The sequence below is a fragment of the Pelophylax lessonae genome (genome assembly GCF_965119305.1).
Source record: "Pelophylax lessonae genome assembly, chromosome: 9".
Lineage (NCBI taxonomy): Eukaryota > Metazoa > Chordata > Amphibia > Anura > Ranidae > Pelophylax > Pelophylax lessonae.
Genome location: NC_138776.1, coordinates 181,150,928 through 181,173,287, shown reverse-complemented (window position 1 = coordinate 181,173,287; position 22,360 = coordinate 181,150,928).

Here is a 22,360-nt window from a genome sequence, read left to right as displayed (position 1 = left end):
TCTTCGCAGGATAGAGGTGGAGGGAATTCCAGTTATTCTGGAAATTCCGGACTGACCTCGTCGAGCCTGGTATGCCGACTTGGTGAGGCTAGTCGCGGACGCTTCTTGGAGACTTCCTCTCAGGGAGGATTTGCGGTCTCAGGGACCGATCTTCCATCTTGCTTTACAATTGCTGGCTAATGGCCTGGCCATTGAGACCCAGGTACTGAAGGACAAGGGAGTGTCAGCTTCAGTTATTCCTACCTCTAGTTAAAGCATGGAAAGCGACTTCCAGCACATGGAAGTCTTATATTGCGTGGTGTGAATCTTTTGGATTTCCCCCACATACCTATTCGGTGACCCGAATCTTGGTCTGTCTGCAACAAGGGGTTGAGCAGAAACTGTCCTTGAGCACTATCAAGGGTCAGGTTTCAGCGTTAGCAATCTTCTTTCAGAAACCTTTGGCTAATCATTCCTTGGTGCGGAATTTCATCCGGGGGGTGCGACATCTGGCTCCGCCAGTGCGCGCACCCTTACCGCATGGGATCTTAATTTAGTGTGGTCGGTTCTTCAGAAACTTCTCTTTGAAGATATTAGGGAGATTCCCTTGCTTACATTTTCCCAGAAGGTGGCCTTCTTGGTGGCCATTACTTCTGTACGCAGGGTGTCAGAACTGGCAGCATTATCTTGACGTTCCCCATATCTGGTGGTTCATAGGGATAAGGTGGTTCTCCTTCCAAATCCATCCTTCCTTCCTAAGTGGTTTTCAGAGTTTTCATCTGAATAAAAATATTGTGTTACCTTCCCCGTGTCCTAAGACTAGCCATCCTTGGGAGTTTGCATTACACTCCTTGGATGGGGTTCAGAAGGATACACTTGACTACTACGAACTTGTTTTCGTAAGACGGACTCACTTCTTGTGATCACGGATAGCCCTTGAAGGGGGTTGCCTGTGTCTACCGCGACCATATCTAGATGGACCAGTCAGACGGTGGTACAGGCTTATTCTATTAAGGGTCGGAATCCTCCGTTCCCTGTTAAGGCGCACTCTACTCGGGCGCCTAGTGTCTCCTGGGTCTTCCGCCATCAGGCGTCAGCGATCCAGGTTTTCAAGGCGATGACTTGATCGTCGGTTCATACCTTTACAACATTTTATAAAGTTGATGTGATAGCATCGTCAGATGCCTCTTTTGGCCACAAGGTTCTGCAGGCCGCAATCTGAGGAGACTGTTGGTCTACCTCAAGGGTTTGTTGGGTGTTTCACTTAGGTCTCATCTTTTTGCTTGATGAGTCCTTGATGCTTCTGGTTGGCTCCGGTTGGGCCTTCTGGATTTTGATTTCTGTTATCCCACCCCTCATTTGTGGTACTGCTTTGGGACGTCCCGAGTTGTTATTAATCAACGAGGACTACGTCTGTCAATGAGCGACAGAGAAAAATGGATTTTTGTAAAATCTTACCGTAAAATCCTTTTCTCTTAAGCTCATTGACAGACGTAGTACCCGCCCCTCTGTTTTTGAGTTGGGTTGGGTTAAATTCTCTAAACACTGCTTTGTGACATAACTGATTTGCTGTAGCAGGAAGTGAGAGGATATACCCTCTGGGACTGCCCCTAGGGTGTGGCCAGAACGTTTTCTTTCCTGTCTAGTCCTACTCCTGTAGAGGGCAGTATAACCCGAGTTGTTATTAATCAACGAGGACTACGTCTGTCAATGAGCTTAAGAGAAAAGGATTTTACGGTAAGATTTTACAAAAATCCATTTTTTCAGGGTTTTGGTTTTTTTTTTTTGTTTTTTTTTTTTGGAGCAGTCTGTGTACTATCTAGGGACTCCTCTTTCCTTTGTGTCGCCAATCTGAAGAGTTCCCTTCACCTCTGTGATACATTTTTTTATTTCCTATAGCGGACAACGGTCACCAGGAAAAATAGAGAAGGCGAATCTGCCCAACAAGACACAGATCCCACTAAAAACCTGACAGCTGTTTTAACACTTCCCCCACTCAATCGGAGACTAAAAAAGCATATCTAAAGCCTTCCAATTTTTATTTTAAAAAATGAACTTCTAAAACAGCAACTCAATGTCTATTTTTATTAAAAAAAACATTAGGGTAACCATTACACTCCCCATAGCATGAGCGCATGTAATGCTTCCATCTGCAGTCTCATTACCCATCTATATCTTCTCCATTATTTATTTTTTCAAAACAATGTCCAGTAGGTGGCAGAATGTGGACTGCTGTCTGTTAACTTGTTAAGTTTTCTTCCATAATTCTACAGTATACTGTAAAATGATATCTGGGTTATGAATACCGGAAAAGCAATTCTTTATTCTAATGTAGTTTCTCTCTAATATGTTTGTTTTTGCTTTGTTTATGGGGAACCAAAGGACCCAATCTTTCTAAGAGACAAAGTTACACAGAAAAATTCACAAGAGCAGTTCGAATCTGCACAGAAGGTTGATCAGGAATACAGCAAGTATTTCACAGGTGAGTGAATATGGCCCGATAAATGATGGTAATCTAAAGATGTACAACTTCTACTTGTCATCATTAATCTTCATTCAGCCACAAAGGATGTCAGGACATGTAGTTCATTTACACACAGAGCTGTGTGAATGAATGACGTGACTGTGTGGGCGGAGCCCCCCTCCCCCTGCAGCCCCCTGCTGCTTTAAAAAAGTGACAGTTAGTACGGGGAACTTCTCCCCACACTGCTGTCAGAGGGAGGGGGGAATCGGCCAGCAGCTGCAGCAATGGGAACACATTACATGTAGTTCCACCCTAAAGATGGGTGGGACATGTAGCATGTTCCCAAAGGTGAATTTTTCCTTTAACCACTTAAGCCCCGGTAGATTTTACCCCCTTCCTGACCAGGCCCTATTTTGCGATTCGGCACTGCGTGACTTTAACGGACAATTGCGCGGTCGTGCGACGCTGTACCTAAACGAATTTCACGTCCTTTTTTTCCCACAAACAGAGCTTTCTTTTGGTGGTATTTGATCACCTGTGCAATTTTTTGATCATGCGCTATAAACAAAAAAAGAGCGTCAATTTTGCAAAAATAACAATATTTTTCAAATTTTTTTATATGAAATTCCCCCCCAAAAAAATGTAAAAATCAAAATTTTTTAACATTTTCGGCCAATTTGTTTTATGCTACATATGTTTGGTAAAAAAAAAAATCACAAAAAGCGTATTTTGATTGGTTTGCGTAAAAGTTATCGCGTTTACTAACAAAGGGAAAGATTTTTGTCATTTTTTTTTTTTTTTTTAACGAGTAATGGCGGCGATCTGCGATTTTTTTTCCGGGACTGCGACATTGCAGCGGACAGATCGGACCCTTGACTGACATTTTTGACACTTTTGGGGATACCAGTGACATTACTGCAGTAATCAGTGCTATACATATGCACTGTTACTGTAAAAATGACACTGGCAGGGAAGGAGTTAACTGTATTGGAGAGGGAGGGGTTAAGTGTGTCCTAGGGGCGTGTTTCTAACGGTGATTGGCTGTGGCTACTAGTGTAAGAACAGAGATCAATGGTCCTACATAGTAGAACCGTCTGATCTCCATTCTTACACATTTTACACATTACACGTAATCTTTGTTTACATTAGCCGCCTGCCTTTCTTCCGGTGTAACGGACGATCGCGAGTGCCCGGCGGACATCGGGTCCGCCGGGCACACGCGCGGGGGGGGGGTCCATGGCCGCGCGGGAGCGCGCCTCCGGCAGGGCACGCTCGTTCCCTAGAGCCTCACAGGCTAGCGACGTTCGCTTTGCATGTGAGGGGCTGACTGCCGACGTAAATAGTCGTGCGGCGGTCGGCAAGCGCTTAATATAAGAAGCAGCATATGGGAGAAAACATATCTGAGGGTTGGTTAAAAAGAAAGGTGTATTGTGCAGAATACAGAAAACCATTGCAAAAACAATATTATTTATTGGTCTGACCACGAAAAAAAATTGGTCTACTTGATGAGGGTCATCACTCTTAGTATTGCAATGCATGGTAATGTGCCAATTGCAGTTGTCCAGGGTGTTGTTCAATTTTAAATAGTGTCCCAAGATTGCCTCCAGAACACAATGAACAAAGATGTGAATAATCTGTGCATTGTGCGATGAAAACAAAAAGCCAGTTGTAGTGTGTTGGCAGCCCACTGAGGATGGGGCTATTCTGCAACTCAAGAAATGTGTAACTGGCCTAAAACAAGTGGGTAAGTCCACCCTGCAGTATGCTTAAACTTTTCAGCAAAGTTTGTCATACAGGTAATACATTATTACACACATTAACTGACCTGCTAGCCTATATAGTGTTGGCAGACACAATTGTTCTAGGTTTATATTTTTTTATTTCATATCTATTTTAAATTAAAAGGTAGCTCCACTTTTTTGGTGGAGAAAAATCAGCAAATAAAGAAAAAACAATATAGCATACACAAATCATATTGTAATTGAATGTTATTAAAAATGACCTTTACTTTTCAATCTGCAGCTGCTGTAATTTTCTGAAAATGCAATGCAATATGGCTACCTGGAGCTGTTCTGTACACAGAATGTGTACTGACCACAGCCTAGAAACATCATTTCCTGATTGTGTGATTGGTTCACCAAGTTTCACAGAAGTCTGCCTAAAATACAAGTCAGATTTCTGGCATCCCCTGCAACAAAAATGTCATTTTTGGTGAGATACTCCCAATGGGAACACGTCTAAAGGAATGCAGGCCCAGCAGATTTCCTCATTAGAGCCCTGCAGCTGCCACAGCTGATAGATAATTATGAAACCACTCTCATTTGACCCACTCAGCACAGAGGAACAAACAATGATTTCTTCAGAATAACAAAAGGTAGGAATCTGCAACAAAGTTTGGTGAAATCCCTGCAATGTACAGAGATCTCCCAGAGGGGAATGTTTTTTTTTCTCAACAAAAGTGGAGTTACGCTTTAAAGCAAACATACAGTGCCTTGCGAAAGTATTCGGCCCCCTTGAACTTTGCGACCTTTTGCCACATTTCAGGCTTCAAACAAAAGATATAAAACTGTAATTTTTTGTGAAGAATCAACAACAAGTGGGACACAATCATGAAGTGGAACGACATTTACTGGATATTTTTCGAACTTTGTTAACAAATAAAAAACTGAAAAAGTGGGCATGCAAAATTATTCAGCCCCTTTACTTTCAGTGCAGCAAACTCTCTCCAGAAGTTCAGTGAGGATCTCTGAACGATCCATTGTTGACCTAAATGACTAATGATGATAAATAGAATCCACCTGTGTGTAATCAAGTCTCAGTATAAATGCACCTGCACTGTGATAGTCTCAGAGGTCCGTTTAAAGCGCAGAGAGCATCATGAAGAACAAGGAACACACCAGGCAGGTCCGAGATACTGTTGTGGAGAAGCTTAAAGCCGGATTTGGATACAAAAAGATTTCCCAAGCTTTAAACATCCCAAGGAGCACTGTGCAAGCGATAATATTGAAATGGAAGGAGTATCAGACCACTGCAAATCTACGAAGACCTGACCGTCCCTCTAAACTTTCAGCTCATACAAGGAGAAGACTGATCAGAGATGCAGCAAAGAGGCCCATGATCACTCTGGATGAAATGCAGAGATCTACAGCTGAGGTGGGAGACTCTGTCCATAGGACAACAATCAGTCGTATACTGCACAAATCTGGCCTTTATGGAAGAGTGGCGAGAAGAAAGCCATTTCTTAAAGATATCTATAAAAAGTGTTGTTTAAAGTTTGCCACAAGCCACCTGGGAGACACACCAAACATGTGGAAGAAGGTGCTCTGGTCAGATGAAACCAAAATCAAACATTTGGCAACAATGCAAAACTTTATGTTTGGTGTAAAAGCAACACAGCTCATCACCCTGAACACACCATCCCCACTGTCAAACATGGTGGTGGCAGCATCATGGTTTGGGCCTGCTTTTCTTCAGCAGGGACAGGAAAGATGGTTAAAATTGATGGGAAGATGGATGGAGCCAAATACAGGACCATTCTGGAAGAAAACCTGATGGAGTCTGCAAAAGACCTGAGACTGGGACGGAGATTTGTCTTCCAACAAGACAATGATCCAAAACATAAAGCAAAATCTACAATGGAATGGTTCACAAATAAACATATCCCGGTGTTAGAATGGCCAAGTCAAAGTCCAGACCTGAATCCAATCGAGAATCTGTGGAAAGAACTGAAAACTGCTGTTCACAAATGCTCTCCATCCAACCTCACTGAGCTCGAGCTGTTTTGCAAGGAGGAATGGGCAAAAATTTCAGTCTCTCGATGTGCAAAACTGAAAGAGACATACCCCAAGCGACTTACAACTGTAATCGCAGCAAAAGTTGGCGCTACAAAGTATTAACTTAAGGGGGCTGAATAATTTTGCACACCCAATTTTTCAGTTTTTTATTTGTTAAAAAAGTTTGAAATATCCAATAAATTTTGTTCCACTTCATAATTGTGTCCCACTTGTTGTTGATTCTTCACAAAAAATTACAGTTTTATATCTTTATGTTTGAAGCCTGAAATGTGGCAAAAGGTCGCAAAGTTCAAGGGGGCCGAATACTTTCGCAAGGCACTGTATATAAACATATAAATAGACATGACAGGTGTAAACAAGCACCTATGTTAAAATTAGGCTCTTCCAGGTATTAATTGGTATAACACTGACAATGGGGTATATAACACTGACAATGGGATACTTTGACGTAGTGGTGGGCTTGACCAAATCCCCATTTTTTTATTTATGGATTGTCTTCATATTTGATAGTAATTTCTTTTGCATGTGTGCGCTTTTCTTTTTTAATATGCATGTCGCTTGGTTCATAGCTGCACCAGCTTTAGAAATACATGTTCAGGGTTTGCTCCCCCAATTTTTTGCTTGTTTATTATTAATTGGTATAGCTTGCTAGAAAATAAATTACTGCAGAGTGCCCCAGGAGGAGCCTTGGACCCTATGGCTGTCTGCACTTTCTACATTTGTATAGTGAGTGTTGAGAATTTCCCCCAGCACATCCCAATAAGTCGTTGAGGTCCTGCATTGCATTGTGGGATGTGTTGAGGTGTTACTTTGCACTGACTTTTGAATAAGTTAAAGTGGTTCTAAAGGCTCAAGGTTTTTTGAATGTATGAAGGTAAAACACCTTCTCTGTGCAGCAGCCTCCCATCCACCCCTAATACTTACCTGAGCCCCATTGCAATCTAGCAATGTGCACGAGAGCCTCAGCTCTCTGGGGACTCTCCCTACCCATTGGCTCCCACTGCTGTCACAGAGCAGTGGCTCAGGAGCAAGCCTGTTTGGGTGCCCCCATTGCTTGCTCTGGGGGCACTTGGCAGGAGGGAGGGGCTAGAAGCACTGGCGGGGGACCCGAGAAGAGGATAGTCAGGGCTGCTGTGAAGAAAACCATTGCACAGAGCAGGTAAGTATAACATGTTTGGGTTTTTTTTTTAACTTGCCTTTAATATCACTTTTAAAGTTGACTACTGCAGGGGCTCCCAAGGTGCCTTGCGGGGATGGCTTTTCTAGTAAGGTATAGCGATTGGCACTTGGCTTATATGCTTATTTTAACCTGTCATATGTAGTGACATATTTACTTTTAAATTGGTGTGAATTTCATTTTAGATTCCTCATCTGATAATAAACACTTTGACAAAAAAAAAAGGTGCATTACCAACCTGTTTGCCTCGAAAATATGTATGCAAGCTAAATGGGACAGCTGTCTTCAAGTAATAAATTTACCTGTCAGTCTGCACAATGAACACCTTGAGAGATCTGCATTTTAAACAGATATTTACTGTCAAGTGATATGTTTAGTTTGGAGGATAGACCAAGCCTCTGTCAGTAGTTTTTCTGCGATTTTTACAGACGTTGCACGCCTAAGTGTAGTAAACATAAAAATGTAATGAAATGATTTTCCATAATTTATTTTTCATTATCTTTTTGCTATACATGTAGTATTCCTTTTTTGTTGTTGCTCTAAATTTTCTTTCTTTTTTCCTTTCTCAGCTGTAATTCAAGGAGGTGCGCTGGTCACCATTTGCACTCAGATCCTGGTTATTGTGGAGCAGGAACAAAACAAAGCCCTGTGGATCCCAGCCAATGCATTGTGAGGTGTCCGTTTTACACCTCATATGAAAAATGAATAATACATCTAGCACATACTCCGCTTCATTTTACTTTTCACTGAAAATGCAATGGAGTTAAAATCCATGTTAGCAAAATGAATGGGAAAGCCACTGAATCACCAAAAGAATGACTTTAGAAGTTGGCAAGCTGGAAACCAGAGTCCTCTAAATTTGGAAGTCAAAATGAACTTGTTTCCACTACACCAGAAGACCCGTAGAGAAGGGATCAACCAAGCTAATGCACAAGGGCAAAGTACCCTACATGCTGTCAGTGTAGGAACTATAATGGTTTAGTGGAGAAGCCAGAACTAAACACTTGGACAAATAAGCCTCTGGCACCATCAAGGCAGCAATGACGAGGAGTGAGTTGCTGTGTCTGCAGGAGAACTTTGAATCTGTAGTGATTATGGATTTGGATTAAATTGGAAGCAGTTTTATTTTTTTCTACTTTTAACACACTAATAATTGGTACTTGGCCAGGTGTATATCAGGAAGAATTACTATATCATTGCAAATGTTTGGGTCCTGTAGTAAACCTTCTGCTATGACATATTAAATACTTCACTTCTGGAAATGAATAGCGATGAGTTGCTTATGCTGATACTTGAATGAATGGCTTCTTGGCAGATGGTTAGACTTGACTAGACTTCTGTGACACTATCTGTGTCTGCACTTTTCTGGAAACATGCTAGCTGCCGGAAGTTTAATTCATATAAAAAGTCGGTGCAGTGCGCTTATCATGCCTAAGTGTCAAGATTTCAGGCGGTCCCCGGGTTACAAACATCCAAATTACAAACGACTCCTACTTACAAACGGAGGGAGACAACAAGAAGTGAGAGGTAATCATTGTCAAAAGCTTGTAGACTTCACCTCCGCAACATCTCTAAAATTCGCCCCTTTTTAACAACTGAAACCACCAAGCTACTCATTCACTCCCTTGTTATTTCTCGCCTCGACTACTGCAACTCCCTTCTCATAGGCCTACCACTTCATAGGCTATCCCCTCTTCAGTCTATCATGAACGCTGCTGCCAGGCTTATCTACCTTACCAACCGCTCAGCGTCTGCCTCCCCTCTCTGCCAATCCCTACACTGGCTCCCAATTGCCCAGCGAATTAAATTCAAAATACTAACCACAACATACAAAGCCATTCATAACTCTGCCTCAAGCTACATCACCAATCTTGTCTCCAAATATCACCCAAACCGTCCTCTCCGCTCCTCTCAAGACCTCCTACTCTCAAGCTCCCTTGTCTCCTCCTCTCATGCTTGTCTCCAGGATTTCTCCAGGGCCTCTCCCATCCTCTGGAATGTTCTACCTCAACCTGTACGGCTATCTCCTACTCTAGCTGCTTTCAGGCGATCCCTGAAAACTCATTTCTTCAGGGAAGCCTATCACACCGCCAACTAATCTGCCATCACCTCATTCCCTACTCTTACCTCTTGTAACACCTGCCCCACCCCATTAGATTGTAAGCTCTTCTGAGCAGGGCCCTCTAAATCCTCTTGTATTTTATTGTATTGCATATGTACTGTTCTAAAATTTAGTCGGACCCATGAAAATTCCGGACCTCGTCACTTCCGGCTGGTGCAAGCCCCGGTTCTCGGGGTCACTGCTCCGCGCCCTTTCATCCCTCAGACCCCAAATTTCTATCAGTTGTAGGGGAGTGTCTTGGCTACCTGCAATACAATTTTGGGGTCTCTAGCAGCTTTGGTTCGCCCGTGACAGCAATTTTCCCGCGACAGTGTGTGCGTCCCACCTCAGCCCCTCCTCCTCTCAATCAGCTGTTCGCTAAGTCTTAGAATTTCCTCGGACCTTAGGCGCATGCGCACCGGGGCTCGCACCAGCCGAAAGTGACGAGGTCCGGAATTTTCATGGGTCCGACTAAATTTTAGAACATGTACTGTCTCCCTCTAATATTGTAAAGCGCTGCGTAAATTGCTGGCGCTATAGAAATCCTTATTCATAATAATAATAATAATCTAACCCTAGGAAGGGAAATTCACTCCTGTAAGAATTATCATAGGAAGAGGGTGTCTCCACTGAAGCTTTATCACTAATTCTTGTTTCCACAACAACCCAACATTTTCAAAATCCAATTGTCATAGGGACAGCAAGTGAGGTGAGATCTTCTGAACAGGGGTACAGACAGCAAAACAAATGGTACAGGGGTGTTAACCCTTCCCTATGCTATCCAAAAAACTTAAAAAATTATTATTTTGGCTGGAGATACACTTAAAAAATGTACCTGTTTAGACTTACAAACAAATTTGACTTAAGAACAAACCTACAAACCCTATCTTGTTTGTAACCCAGGGACCGCCTGTAATCACATTCATACACACATAAGTATACAGAGATTTATGTTTTAACTATTTTAGATTAAAACCATTGGCTCTCCTACAAACAAAAAAGAATAGCCTTTTAAAGCCATTAAACATGCCTTACAATTGCTGATCTCCTGGAAGGTTTTCTAACTACTATTCTCAACGATAGATTGCTCCAGTTATGGCAGGGAACCAAGAAAAGGAAATCAACTAAGATATTAAACTTTGGCTTCAGAATCCATTTTTTGCCCCCCGAGGTTCGGTAGTAGATTAAATTAGGAGCCTCGATGGGTGTTCATGTTTTCATTAAAGGGACCTGGTAAACGTTGTATTTTTTATAAAATAACCATTGTATTTATATCAGAAATAACACAGTACCATGCAGTTATTAACATTATTGGAAGAATCCGCTCCAGGGCAGAAATTGTCTCATGCTAAGCAGAATTTATAAACATAAGATGCCTACAAAAGGGAATTTTACTCAAATTTCCATACTTCTGTTTACAGAAAAAAAAAAAAATCTCATAACTGGTGTTATGTATTCTTTTTCCTTATGTATTCTATATGTGAAGAAATTACATAAGACGATAAGAACAGGTACCTATTTCAGAAAATAGTTAAGTTGTTGACAAAAGGGCAAGGAAGATGAGCATTCAGACTGTCTGCTTAAGTGGTACAAGTCATTGTGAGGGTTTTAATGTTCATCTTGTCATTTGCCGACAAATATTCTATTCCAAGTTCACTGCGTGAACAAGCAATGATCACATAACAATATGCACCTTTTTTACAATATTTTCACATTAGGAACTATTACAACAAAAAGAATCTACTAGAATGGGTCTATAGGCCACTGTCTATATTTCAAAATACGTAAAAAGCCCATTCAGGTAAAATATGAATCACATTCCCATACCTCCCAACTTTTTGAGATGGGAACGAGGGACACCTATTAGCAAAAGTATGTAGGCATAGGACACACACCCTGCCATGCCCTCTTAAAGGAGAATTATTAAAAAAAAAGATTAGTTAAGCCTACAAGTGCTTTTTTTTAACCACTGCTATTCCTTTATACTGGATTTTGACATTTACAATGCAGTAATTTAGAAATTGGATAAAAGGTTTAGCACTGGGAAACACTTTTTAAAAGGTAAATTTTATATACAACTATATAAATCAGACCAAAAGGAGGGACAAATGAGAGGGTGAGGGACAGATGGCAATTGTTCCGAATCTGGAACAGTCCCTCAAAATTAGGGACAGCTGGGAGCTATGTGTTCTCACAGTATATGTGGCCCATTCAGCTTTATTCAAATACATACTGTGAGGTTAGCACAGTTGTATACTATTACTAGCATATACGGCCACCTTCTTTTTAGTGCTGAGATTCTCCATTTATGTAGCAGAATACAGAGCTACTAAACCCCTTATAGAAAACATAACTATTAAAGAGACGTTGTCACAACCTTCTACCCTGACAGCTATGCCTAGACTGGCTAGATGGAATAGGTGTACTTACAGAAGCAATGTCTTCTCCATGTAATCCCACTGTTTATGCTGCAAGTACAAAAAAAGGTCTTCCAAGATTAGCATTGAAGGCTGCTGCATAGTAAATGATGAGACTTAATGTAAAGCATCTTTCAGTGCTGCTGTTGGGAGTTTTTTTGTACTCTCATTAAAAACAATGTGATTACACTGGGGCTGGATGGATCGCAATTCAACCCTAAAAGAGCAACAATTTTCTGGTATAGTTGCTGCAACAGATGTAGACGTGCAAGATGCACACTCACAGATTATCTGCTTGTGTTAAATTATCTGGGTACAAGACAGAGACAGGATCTAAACTATATTTTTTGGCCTTGTTTAGTCTTAAACCTATTGATTGTTAGGTTATGGCTGGGTATGGACAAGTAATAGAATGAGATCTTAATGCAAATTCATGAGTGATCACGGTCTGGGCGTATGACAATTGACTGGCCAGTTTCTTGCACATTATTGGGCCAAAGTTCATTGATGCTGGCCTTGAATTCCTACCTAACAAAGTCTCCAAAATGACATTCTGGACATTAATGTTTCAAGCCTTTTACTTGCAAGTAATTATTTTGCACTATGTCCTATTAGAGACAACTAGGGGGAGCCTTTGGTGTATTGGTCTCTGTAGATTCAAATTTTGCGACATGCCAGTGATGGGTACAGACTCCATGCTAATCGCTGATGCCTACCTGTACCTTCCTGTCAGGTTGGGGGGAGAGTCTGGCTGTCCTCTCTTAGCCTCTGACTCCGTGTTTCCTCACTGAAACTGGTTCCACAGTATATTGGGTCTTTCCGTATTCTTCGTAAGATCAACCCAGTGGCTTAGGCATTAGACCTTCCTTCTAACATGCGCATTTCGAATGTATTTTATGTTTCCTTATTAAAAAAAAAGTGTGCAACTGCTTCACCACCTTGCAGTGTTGGGCATGTTACTTAAAAAAGGTAATTAGTTATAGTTACTAGTTACTTCTCACAAAAAGTAACTGAGTAAGTAACTGAGTTACATCATTAAAAAAGTACCATGGAAGTAACTATTGCGTAAAAAAAAAAAAATCAAATATGTCAAATAACTTGGATGCCCCCAATATTAAATATGTTAAATTAATGAAATGGACACTAAAAATAATCAATTCTTATTTTAAAACATTGTACACCAATCTACACCAATCTACACTATTTTAATGTTGGGATCAGTGGTGGTGGTGAGGGGGGTGGGAGCTGTGGCAGCGGTGGTGGTGAGGGGGGTGGGGATCAGTGTTGGTGGTGAGGGGGGGTGGGATCTGTGGCAGCGGTGGTGGTGAGGGGGGGTGGGGATCAGTGGTGGTAGTGAGGGGGGTGGGATAAGTGGCAGTAGTGGTGAGGGGGGTGCGATCTGTGGCAGCGACGGTGGTGAGGATCAGTAATGGTGGTGGGGGTGCCATCCTCCCCCCCACCACTTCTGCCTCTTACCGATCCCAACCCCCCCCCCCCACCACCACAGATCTCATCCCTTCCCCCCCCCCCATCACCTCTGCGACAGAGGTGATGGGGGGGCAATAGGGATGAGATCTATGGTGGTGGTGAAAGGGGGGGGGGGGGATCGGTAAGAGGCAGTAGTGGTGGAGGATGAGGTTGCACTGACATCTTGCAAATAATCACTTACTAAGTCAGTCGCAAGTCAGGGATGCCTCTGGATGCCTGGGGTCGCCTCTCAGAAGAGAGAGCTCCTCCCCCTTAAATCTATTGGTCGTCAGCTGCTCAGCTGACGTCTCCATTTCAGCCTGTCACTGTCCACCTCCCTACAATGACAGTCCCTGCTCAGCCTCCACTCAGCGGCCAGCAGGCAGGTGCTCCCTCCCCCAGTGGTGGAACAAACGAGGGAGGGAGGGGCCGCGCTCACACTGACAGACCCAGGAGAGGAACGGGGAGCTCACAGCTGAAGAGCGTAATGAGCGGGCCCTTCACAGCAGAGCGAGAGACGAATGGGCGGGGCGGCAGGCCCCCCCCCCCCGCACAGCGGCAGAACGTCAGGGCCCAGTCGCAAGTGCGACTGCTGCGACTCTGGTAGTTCCGCCACTGGCTCCAGTGAGCATTGGAGGTGCAGAGCAGAGAGCCGGTGACTAACAGGCAGCGACTCTGCAGGCTAAAGACAGAGAACTTAGCAATCAGCTGTCTTTGATCCCTTAGTTCTCAGTCTTGGAGGGGCAGCTTTGGCTGGGATCAGTGCTGCAGCCTTCTAGGTGAGTGACCTTAGATGTATTGAGTTCAGAGACAGCTAAAAGTTTTAGAAGTGTGTCATCAGTAATAGCCTCCATATTTCTCTCGGTGCAGGTTTCTTTTAAAGTGATATTAAAGGCTTGTTTTTTTTTTTTTTTTTTAAATAAACATGTCATACTTACCTGTTTTGTGCAGTGGTTTTGCATGGAGCAGTCCCGATCCTCCTCTTCTCAAGTCCTCTGTTGGCGTTCCTTGCCCCTCCCTCCTGCTGAGTGCCAGAGCAATGGCTTGCAATGGGGGCACCCAAGCAGGCTCACGCCAGAGCTACTGCACTCGGTGTTCATTCACAAACACAACCGAGGCTTGGCCCCTTCCCCTCTCTCTCCTCATTGGCTCACTGGCTGTGATTGACAGCAGCGGGAGACAATGGCTCCAACTGCTGCTTCAGCTGATGAGGAGTGAGAGTCCCTAAGGAGTCACTGCTCTCGTGCACATCACTGGATCGCGATGGGGCTCAGGTGAGTATTGGGGAATGAGGGGGCTGCTGCACAGAGAAGGTTTTTATCTTTATGCATAGAATGCATAATGGTAAAAATCCTTGAGCCTTTAGAACCACTTTAAGGTGAATTGGCTACCTTGATTCTATACTTTGTCTGGCCCAGAGTTAAGTTATGTTAAAGTCCATCTAAGAGTCTACACCAACCTAGTTAAAAAAGGGTTCCTCCAGAAAGCAGTGGGTGATCGATTTCACACCGAACAGTGTCTGCATAGCTCCAGCACTTATGTGACTAGGCAGAACCAGTAGAACCTTTCTTCTCATTGTTAATATAAGCAAAAACCATACTTCCCACTGACCATCAATGTCAGAGGGCCTTTCTGGTTGTATATGCAGCTACTGTTTAGCCAACACTTTTCTGCCCCGCTACTTCTGTTTTTTAACTAAAGGATGTTTGGCAGAAGGGGGACAACAGGACCACGTACATAATTATTTGCAGAAGCTTTATCAGAAGCCAACAGAAATTCGCACAGTGTATGGCCAGCTTTGGACACATAGACATCCAGTACAAGGGGGCACTTTTACTGACCACCAACATGTTTTCCACCGCTAAGCAATGTAACAGTGCACCTCTCCCACTGACCAACAATGCAAAGGAACACTACAATCTTCAATGTATGTGTTTTCTGGTATTATTATTATTTCTTGTTCCATTACATGATAATTACATAAATTATATGTTGTTGTATAGAGCAGGGCTGTGTTATATCCACTCTAGGTGTCAAATTCACTAGCCTTGTCCCATTCTTTGTTCTTTTATTTATTACCTGTTCAACTTGCTAATTGGGCAAATGTACCAAAGGCTGTAGAGAAAATAACTTTTACGCATGGTTGGAAAAAGATTTAATGAGTTGCTTGGTAAGGTTGAGAAAGGCTGGTTTACATTACCGTGAAGGTCCACATGCAAATTGATAAGGCAAAATATTTTATTTGCTGACAATAAATACAATACTGGGAGCCAAATGCAGATATTGCATCATCAAATAAAAATAAAATAAAATACACAACAAAAAGATCAGGCACTAATGGGAGCAAGGACTGACACAGGGAATCTCCTCCTGAAAAACCACTTCATAGCCACCATGGATAACCCCTGGAGGGGGTAGCAAGAGAAAATACATCCAATGATCCCTTCAAAGCGCTTAGAACTGAATATAAAGTGCACCCGTAAAGTAATCACATCGCTTCACTTTTTCCACATTTTGTTATATTACAACCTTATTCCAAATTGGATTAAATTCATTATTTTCCTCAAAATTCTACAAACAATACCCCATAATGACAACATGAAAGAAGTTTGTTTGAAATCTTTGCAAATTTATTAAAAATAAAAAAAAAATCCCATGTACATACGTATTCACAGCCTTTGCCATGACACTGGTAAATTCAGTTGACTGGAAATCATTTTTGAAATATACACATCTATCTATATAAGGTCCCACATTTAGCAGCGCATGTCAGAGCACAAACCAAGCCATGAAGTCCAAAGAATTGTCTGCAGACCTCTGAGACAGGATTGTGTCAAGGCACAGATTTAGGAAAGAGTACAGAAAAATGTCTGCAGCATTAAAGGTCCCAATGAGCACAGTAGCCTCTATTATACATAAATGGAAGACATTTTTTTAACCACCAGGACTCTTCCTAGAGCAGCCCACCCGGCCAAACTGAGCGATCGGGGGAGAAGGGTCTTAGTCAGGGAGGTGACCAATAACCTAATGGTCACACTAACAGAGCTCCAGCGTTTCTCTGTGGAGAGAGGAGAACCTTCCAGAAGAACAACCATCTCTGCAGCACTCCACCAATCAGGCCTGTATGGTAGCGTGGCCAGACGGAAGCCATTCCTCAGTAAAAGTCACATGAAAGCCCACCTGGAGTTTGCCAAAAGGCACCTTAAGGACTCTCAGATCATGAGAAACAAAATGATCTGGGCTGATGAAACAAAGATTGAACTCTTTGGCCTGAATGGCAAGCGTCATATCTGAAGGAAACCAGGCATCGCTCATCACCTGGCCAATATCATCCCTACAGTGAAGCATGGTGGTGGCAGCATCATGCTGTGAGGATGTATTTTAGCAGCAGTAACTGAGATACTAGTCAGGATTGAGGGAAAGATGAATGCAGCAATGTACAGAGACATCCTTGATGAAAACCTGCTCCAGAACACTCTGGACCTCAGACTGGGGCGAACGTTCATCTTCCAACAGGACATTGATCATAAGCACACAGCCAAGATAAGAAAGGAGTGGCTACGGGACAACTCTGTTAATGTTCTTGAGTGGCCCAGTCAGAGTCCAGACTTGAACCTGATTGAACATCTCTGGAGAGATCTGAAAATGGCTGTGCACTGACGCTCCCCATCCAACCTAATGGAGCATGAGAGGTCCTGAAAAGAAGAATGGGAGAAACTGCCCAACAATAGGTGTGCCAAGCTTGTAGCATCATACTCAAAAAGACTTGAGGCTGTAATTCGTGCCAAAGGTGTTTCAACAAAGTATTGAGCAAAGGCTGTAAATACTTTTGTACATGGGATTTTTTGTTTTTTATTTTTAATACATTTGCAAGGATTTCAAACAAACTTCTTTCACGTTGTAATTATGGGCTATTGCTTGTAGATTTTGGAGGAAAATATAAAATGTAATCTATTTTGGAATAAGGCTGTAAAATAACAAAATGTGGAAAAAGTGAAGCGCTGTAAATACTTTCCGGATGCACTGTAGTGCATAATGTGTTATATCTCCACCAATAAGATTATGCATACAGTATCTCAGCCAGTAAAAAAATCTCAGTTAATCATATATAATTCATGTTTAATTGAGATAGTCTCAGTGCATAAAAATGGTAAAAAGATAAAAACAATAAGTTCATGTAAATAAAAACATCTGATAATTCATCTGTACACTAAGCTGGGTAGTAAAAAACAATACCCATAGATCCTACTCAAGGAGATGACTCAAGCCTTGAAGCCTGTGGTAAGGGCTCCTGCCCTCCTGATGGAGTTGGTATACAGAAGAGCCATCGGCTTCTGGGCTGTCACTGGCTGCCAGAATGTGGGAAACCATGGCCAGAATGCTGTCATAAACTCCTGAATGGGGACACGGGCAGCGAGCTAAAGGCTGGAAATGACGTCACTGGAGCCGCGCCAATGGACAGGCCGAAAACAAGCTCAGATGCCAGAGAAAACGTCACCAGGATGTACCAAATAGGAAGCCAGGGCCGTGCACAGGGCTGGAATCAATATCACACAGCACGGAACCGGAAGAGGGATGATCCTAATTGGAAAGCACACCAGCGTGTACTTGTGTCCCCATGACAACGCGTTTCATGCGCCTGTGCCTTATCAAGTGTTTAGAAATGAAAGGAGGAACCAGATGTTCAAGTGGTTGTTAAACCACTGTGTCCTCTTCATACAATCCTCTCTGTTTCCTAATGATAGGTGCCCTGTGTGTGTGCTTTATAAATAAATCACCATCTATACTTTATTTAGGAGCGCCTCTTGGCGGTCGCGTGACCAGCCACCTCCTCCCTCTCTCAATCTGACAGCTACAGTGGGAATCTCCCGCAGATGTCAGTTGCAATGAGAGGAGGAGAGAAGCAGCCAGTCACGTGAGCGCCGAGTGGCGCTCTGAAATAAGGTATAGACAGCATTTTTTTTTTTTTGCACACACACAGGGGCACCTAGCATTGGGAAACCAAGAGGATTGTATGAAAATGTAAAAGTAATTTCAGCAGCAGGAGGGGATGCCAGGAAGTAGGGGTAATCGGCCTATGCGAGTAAGTGACTGGCGCTCAATTTTTGCTTAAAACTCCCCATTATAGCCATGGACTTAGCCCTGGGGTAAATGCTAGTTAGCTCCGTGCCTCTGGAGCTCACACCCTGCCTTTTGAAGACCCAGGGAAGGCTACACATGTTATGTATTAACAGTGATGGTAGTAACTGCGTTTAAGTAAACGGCGTTACTTAACGCAGTTACTTTTGAGGGTAACGAGTAATCTATTTGATTACTCGTTCCCTGCCTGTAACGCAGTTGCCGCTACTTTCGGCTGCATTACTGCAATTACATCTACCGCCACTAGATGGCAATAGATGTAATTGTAATTCCCCCTCTCCTCTTCTGTACGACCGAGGACGAGAGAGGAGGAGGAGGAGACTGAGTGAGCAGAGAGGACGAGTGCGGACTCCGGAGTCCGGACTGAGTGAGTACAGTGCGCAAAGCCCAGCAGCAGCCACCACCACCATCATCCCCAGCAGCCACCACCACCATCATCCCCAGCAGCCACCATCATCCCCAGCAGCCACCACCACCATCATCCCCAGCAGCCACCACCATCATCCCCAGCCACCACCACCATCATCCCCAGCCACCACCACCACCTTCCAGCCACCACCACCATCATCCCCAGCCAGCCACCATCGCCATCCCCAGACAGCCACCACCATCATCCCCAGCCAACCACCAGCAGCAGCCAGCCACCACCATCCCCAGCCAGCCACCACCAGCAGCAGCAGCAGCCAGCCACCACCACCAGCAGCAGCAGCCAGCCACCACCACCAGCAGCAGCAGCCAGCCACCGCCACCTCCAGCAGCAGCCACCAGCAGCCAGCCAGGCAGCACTGCAGCAGTAGCACAGGTCCAAAAAAAAAAAATACGGTTACTCACAGTCAGGACAGGAGGACTCGGGACTCAGACCCCCACCACCAGTGTGCCACACCACCACCAGCCACTACCAGCAGCCATACACTCCAGGCAGCAGACGCAGGTACCACTCAGCAAATTCCACTCAGGTACCAGTGTACCACGCAGCCAGCCAGTACCACTCAGCAAATACCACTCAGGTACCGTACCAGTGTACCACGCAGCCAGCCAGTACCACTCAGCAAATACCACTCAGGTACCGTACCAGTGTACCACGTAGTTACCACTAAGAAAATACCACGCAGGTACCACTCAGCAAATACCATGCAGGTACCACTAAGCAAATGCCACACATACAAGGGGCATACAAGTTATTTGACATATTTGATTATTTTTATAAAGTAACGCGACAGTTACTTTCCCTGGTAATTGAGTTACATCAGTAAAAAAGTAACTCAGTCACTAACTCAGTTACTTTTTGGGAGAAGTAACTAGTAACTATAACTAATTACTTTTTTTAAGTTACATGACCAACACTGTGTATTAAAAATGATCATTATCAAATATGCACCATAGGAAACCCCCTCAAATCGCAAAGCCAAGTGACCAAAGAGCCAAACTGAAAATACAATCTGGATGACCAGAGATGTATAGTAACGAAGTAGAACTACTTAAGTACTGTACTTAAGTACCAAAATGCGGTATCTGTACTTTCCTAGAGTAGAATTTTTTTCTCCTACTTCTACTTTTACTTCACTACATTTTTTCGATGATTTCGATACTTCTACTCAAGTATTTATTTTTTGTGCTGCATAGTTACTCGTTACTTTTAAAAAAATTACCACTGCCAGAACAGTAGATGGCAGGTTGCATAAAGCTCAAAAAAATGTGTATAATGTCATTTGTAAATCAGCGCATACGAAAATAAAGGCTGTGTATAATAAAAGCTGCTATACCAAATCTTTCCAATAAAAAGAAAATATGAAACAAACAAATAAATGGTGCTACAGCGCTTAAAGTGCATCAAGAAACTACTAACAAACACAGGTTAATCATTTGAATAAATCATTTGAAATAATAAAAAACAATATGATGTTCAAACTTTTGACTTCTTTCTTTAATAACTACATAACACAGTACTTCTACTTCTACTTTCAGTACTTGAGTAGAAATTTTTTTTCAAAACTACTGGTACTTTTTACTTTTAGTACTTAAGTAGCAAATTTTTTGAAAAAACTACTTGCAATACTTAAGTAAAAAAAATGTTGAATACTTTAGTACTTCTACTTAAGTAACTTTTTCTGCGAGCACTTCCACTTCTACTCAAGTCACTTTTTGATCGAGCACTTGTACTTTTACTCAAGTAGAAATTTCGAGTACTTTATACAAGTCTGTGGATGACGCTATCATGTGTGGTTTAAGCCCTCAAGAACACATTAATAATAAGGCCACTCACTGTATTTATAACAAGCAACTAGACTCAAGGTCAAGAGATGTGTGTCAGGCTGACCTACATTGCCTCCTGAGGAACAAAGTACATACATAATACCTTAACATAAACTGTCATGTGTGTGACATTGTATATAAATTTAAAGCAAACACAGGGGGTTGATTTACTAAGGCTCCGTTCACATCTAGGCGTTTTTGGGCGTTTTTGGGGAGTTTTTCTGCTCTAGGATCAGTTCTGAAAAAAAACCAACAAGACAAATCCTATTCGTTTCAATGGCCCCTGTTCACATCTGAGCGTTTTGACGCTGTAAGCAAAACGCCCAACGCTCAAAAAAGTACATGAGCTTCTTTTTGGGCAGATTACAGGCGTTTTCCATTGGTCTCTATTCAATATAAAAACGCCTACACAAAAAACGCCTGTAAAAACGCCTGTAAATCACGGTAAAAATCGCGGTAAAATCGCGGTAAAAAAAGCGAAAACGCTACGCTCAGGTGTGAATGTAGCCTAAGAGATTAGAGGCTGTTCACTGTGTTTGATCACTTTGTAGAGTGAACATTATTAAATAGGATGAATCAGGGTTCACTTCTTAAAAACGTGATCTTTTTCGAATTAAATTAAAAAATAGTGCATTTTGGTAGAACCTGGTTGATTGCAGTAAACACAGCTTCACATTATTTAGTATTCTCATTGAAAGTTCAATTTTCTAAGTGAACAGTAACTACCTACAGTATCTCACAAAAGTGAGTACACCCCTCACTTTTTTGTAAATATTTTATTATATCTTTTCATTTGACAACACTGAAGAAATAACACTTTGCTACAATGTAAAGTAGTGAGTATACAGCTTGTATACCAGTGTAAATTTGCTGTTCCCTCAAAATAACTCAACACACAGCCAATAATGTCTAAACCACTGGCAACAAAAGTGAGTACACCCGTCATGTCCAGTTTGGGCCCAAAGTGTCAATATTTTGTGTGGCCACCATTATTTTCTAGCACTGCCTTACCCTCTCGGGCATGGAGTTCACCAGAGCTTCACAGGTTGCCACTAGAGTCTTCCACTCCTCCATGGCGACATCAGAGCTTTGCGCTCCTCCACCTTCCATTTGAGGATGCCCCACAGATGCTCAATTGGGTTTAGTTCTGGAGACATGCTTGGCCAGTCCATCACCTTTACCCTCAGCTTCTCTAGCAGGACAGTGGTCATCTTGGAGGTGTGTTTGTCGTCGATTTTATGTTGGAATACTGTCCTGCGGCCCATTCTCCGAAGGGAGTGGATCATGCTCTGCTTCAGTATGTCACAGTCAGTGTTGGTCATGTCACTTAAAAAAGTAATTAGTTATAGTTACTAATTACTAATCCCAAAAAGTAACTGAGTTAGTCACTGAGTTACATCAGTAAAAAAGTAACTATTTACCAGGGAAAGTAACTATTGCGTTACTTTAAAAAAATAATCAAATATGTCAAATAACTTTTAAGAGTGGTATTTGCTGAGTGGTACTGGCTGGCTGCGTGGTACACTGGTACCTGCGTGGTACACTGCCGGTGTATAGGAAGCGTGGGTA